The 3,975-nt window shown below is 48.3% G+C and overlaps 1 non-coding gene across 1 annotated transcript; it reads left to right on the top strand.

The window, feature by feature from the left end:
- The first annotated feature begins 3,511 nt into the window (after window positions 1-3,511).
- On the top strand, window positions 3,512-3,583 carry TRNAP-AGG (transfer RNA proline (anticodon AGG)). Its single transcript has one exon. It is a non-coding gene; the product is annotated as a tRNA-Pro (tRNA).
- The last annotated feature ends 392 nt before the right edge of the window (window positions 3,584-3,975 follow it).

The following is a 3,975-nucleotide window of genomic DNA, read 5'->3' as shown; positions in this document are numbered from 1 at the left end:
ATTTTAGCGGAAAACAATCAAATCCTGCTCAAAATACACAACCCCTCAACATTTCTCATTTTACTCGAAGCATTGTTGCGCAAAACATATTTTTTGCCTCAGGCGAAAAATGGATTACAATGCCTTGGCTTCCTTCCTGCTTGCTCTCAGTGCGCCCTGTGTGATGATTTCACAGGCTCTCCTTCCTGGCATTTAGGCATCAGATATTTGTCTGTCTCTGCCCGCAGCTATGGGATTTTTCAGGACGTCTGAGTGTATGCATGCTGGCCGACACCGCTGCAATTTTCACACTTACCCCTCGCATTCCGAGCAACTGCTGATAAAGTATAGAGGAAATCGTGCAAACATATGAGGGGAACTGTGCTCCTTCAGTCAAATCAGCAAGCTTGTTTCTGTAGTGTAGTGGTTATCACGTTCGCCTCACACGCGAAAAGTCCCCGGTTTGAGACCGGGCAGAAACACTTGGCAGCAGCAGCTTTTGTGTTTGCTCCCTAAAACCTCAGTCTCTCTCAATGCACACTTAGACAGAAATGACCTTTAAAAACTTGTGACCTGTGTAAAACGTGCTTTACTATTGCAGGACGCTAAAAAGTTATCTGCATCCCTCGGTGGTCGTGCATGTGCATTGTTTCTTGTTCTGTTTTTTTTTTTTTTTCTTGGCCATGTTATATTGTGGGGCCTTTAAAGCTGTGACTTTGATAGGAACATTGCAAGCGGCAAAATCAACAAGTGCAGACTGAAGAGTCCGACCTGCACACTGTTTTGGCTGTCAGGATGGCCGAGTGGTCTAAGGCGCCAGACTCAAGAGAGCTTGATCTTCAGTGAAGCTGAGCCTTCTGGTCTCTTCATGGAGGCGTGGGTTCAAATCCCACTTCTGACAGGTGTATTTTCTTCCCTTAAATCTTGCTCTGCTTGCAGAGCCAGCTCCTCAGACCACTATCTTTGGAAGCTGCTGTGGCATGTGAGGAGAAATCCACCAACCCATCGGCTGGGCCCTCAATCAAAATTCTGTGTATTACTGGAAGGGGCGTCTCAGGCACACCTTCTGTTAGAGCTGCACTTTATGACAGTAACTACCATGCTGGTTTCTACTTAAGCAGTTGATTCTATCGTTTGAAGTGAGGCTCTCCTGCCACCTTTTGGGCAAAGAAGACTCTGCCCCTGCAACAACACAGGCAGACAAGCTCAAACTAGGTTTCTTGGTTAGGTGGGCGGAGCATATTGGCAATGGTGCCTCCTCGTGACTTGCAATTTACATGAAGAAGACAGAGAGGCAGCTGGGAGTAGGCAGTACCCATGAACCCCTGAACACTGTCTTGCGACTAGCACACAATTCTGAAATGAGGCGGGGGAAAGGAGGTGATTTCCCCATCAAGGGCCATTCCGGGAAATCAGCCACCCTGCGTCTCCCAGGTGAGTGTTTCAGGCCTATGAGCCACTAATATAAATCTCGCCTGATCGAGCCTGATTGAGCGCTGACCGAGCAAGTGTGCTTGAATCCAAGAGGCATGCTCCTCTGGCTCAAGAGCTAGCAGGCCCTTCAGTGCTTCTGGTTGGGAAATCTAAGGTGCAAGGGTCCATGACTAGCAGCGGGTTACAACTACCAGAAAGGGTCTGCTTTTCACATCAGTCCCCTAGTTCAGCTCACTGGCACAGGGCATTTTGACTACCTCTTGCCTTGCTAGAGACAAACAAAAAATCCTTGACAGAAAACATCAATTGCTATGGCACGCTTAGAGAGAGAGAGCCTCCAAATGGCCCTGCTTTTCTGAAAGATGCTTCAGAAGATGTTTCAAATGACTATGCAGCGGCAGTCTAGTTGGTATAGGGGTATGATTCTCGCTTCGGGTGTGAGAGGACCTCGGTTCAAATCCCAGACAAACCCCTACCTTTATAGGTTCAGTCTGTGTTTTAAACAGGAGTATTTCTGCTTTTCACTCTTGTAAGATGTCATGTTGCAATGCAATACATGCTTTATACTGGCGTCGAGACGGTTCAGCATCATGAAGGTATGCGAGATTTCTTTGCAACTGCTTTTCTGTGCTGGAGCAGCAGTGCTCGTAGGAACATTAAATGCACAGTGCTTCTCCATGGTAATTTCGGGTCCAGTTCTGAAATCACCTCTTGGAATGAAAGTGATCCCAGTTCCTTTCTTCCAAGGGAAGAGATTGTGTTCCGGAAGGCTCAGCTTTGAGCGTCATGAACATTGGCCCTCATCCTTGCATCCCAGTCCAATGCATAGCCACATAAAGCAAGCAGGTGTGTCTGTTTCCATAGTGTGGTGGTTCCAGTACAATGCATAGCCACATGAAGCAAGCCGGCAAGTGTGTCTGCTTGTGTAGTGTAGTGGTTATCATGCGCACCTCACATGCGAAAGGTCCCTGGTTCGAGTCGCTGGGCTTTTTCACAGTATTTGCATTTCCTGCCTCACCTGACAGGCAAGCTGAGATAAAAGAGACTGTGTCTATCCCTCACCATCGTGAGGTACTACGCTCCTGGGGCATCTGTACCAGCTCACCAAGAGGAGTTGCGCCAGCTTACGGCAGTCAGTTGCTCACTGTTTGACCTTTGCAATGAAGCCTGAGCCTACAGCATTCAAGCCAGCCAAGGAAGGAAGGTACGAGAGCGAAAATAGCTTTCCTGCCCTCACCAAGAACACACACCTTGAGCAAATAAAGTGCCAGACTTACAAGGCCCTATCGCCACCGGAGCATCACTTTTAGTGACGCCCCGGTGGCACTATGCACTGCGCGGTATTTACAAGATGGCGTTCAGCCACTTTTTGTGGCTTAACACCACCTTGTAAATACGGCCCCTTAGCACGCAGCGCGTTCCCTGGAAGGGGCGTGCAATGGGTGTTGTTGGGAGTGTGCCACAGCAACACCATAGCATTTTGATGCTGCTCCAGATTTAGGAGTTGGCGTAAATCTGCGTCAGCGCCAAAATCCAACGCCATCCCAGGGGTGTCGTTAGAGTGGCGCACTGAGGAGAAATGTTTTCATTTCTCCTTGTTTTTGCTCTTGCTATGTGTGATGCATTCTGCAGCACACATAGAAGTAAGAGCAAATCACCATTGAAGATTTTTTTTTGGGGCAGGAAGGTTTCCCTTCCTGCACAAAAACAATTTCCCCCTCAACGCAGTCATCCTTGTACCATGGTGCAAGAACGGCTGCGTTGGCGCTCAGCAGCTAATTTAGAGCTGGCGCAGGGGGAAGCACAGGGGTGCGCTGTATTCTACTAAATACGGCGCTTTCCTGCATTTTGAAAATGACGGCACGTGGGGCTTGCAAATTTGGCACAGCGTCGCGCTTAGTCATTTTCTTGTAAATCTGGGCCAAAATGTCTAAAGGATACAGGCTTTTTATGTCATGTTCGATGAAGACCATGCAAATGACTCTAGTCGTACTGCAAAAGAGAGCACCATGTGCAGTTTCTTGCTTTGGGATGTAGTCTCCCACTCTCTGTCACCAATCCTCCGAGCAGGGTCGGAGCCGTTGCATTTCTGTGCCCAGGCTCGTTGGTCTAGGGGTATGATTCTCGCTTAGGGTGCGAGAGGTCCCGGGTTCAAATCCCGGACGAGCCCATTTTAGCGGAAAACAATCAAATCCTGCTCAAAATACACAACCCTTCAACATTTCTCATTTTACTCGAAGCATTGTTGCGCAAAACATATTTTTTGCCTCAGGCGAAAAATGGATTACAATGCCTTGGCTTCCTTCCTGCTTGCTCTCAGTGCGCCCTGTGTGATGATTTCACAGGCTCTCCTTCCTGGCATTTAGGCATCAGATATTTGTCTGTCTCTGCCCGCAGCTCTGGGATTTTTCAGGACGTCTGAGTGTATGCATGCTGGCCGACACCGCTGCAATTTTCACACTTACCCCTCGCATTCCGAGCAACTGCTGATAGAGTATAGAGGAAATCGTGCAAACATATGAGGGGAACTGTGCTCCTTCAGTCAAATCAGCAAGCTTGTTT

Source organism: Pleurodeles waltl, unplaced genomic scaffold (genome assembly GCF_031143425.1).
Source record: "Pleurodeles waltl isolate 20211129_DDA unplaced genomic scaffold, aPleWal1.hap1.20221129 scaffold_72, whole genome shotgun sequence".
Classification (NCBI taxonomy): domain Eukaryota; kingdom Metazoa; phylum Chordata; class Amphibia; order Caudata; family Salamandridae; genus Pleurodeles; species Pleurodeles waltl.
The sequence above is the reverse complement of the archived record's forward strand: the minus strand, read 5'-3'. Positions and strand labels throughout refer to the sequence as shown.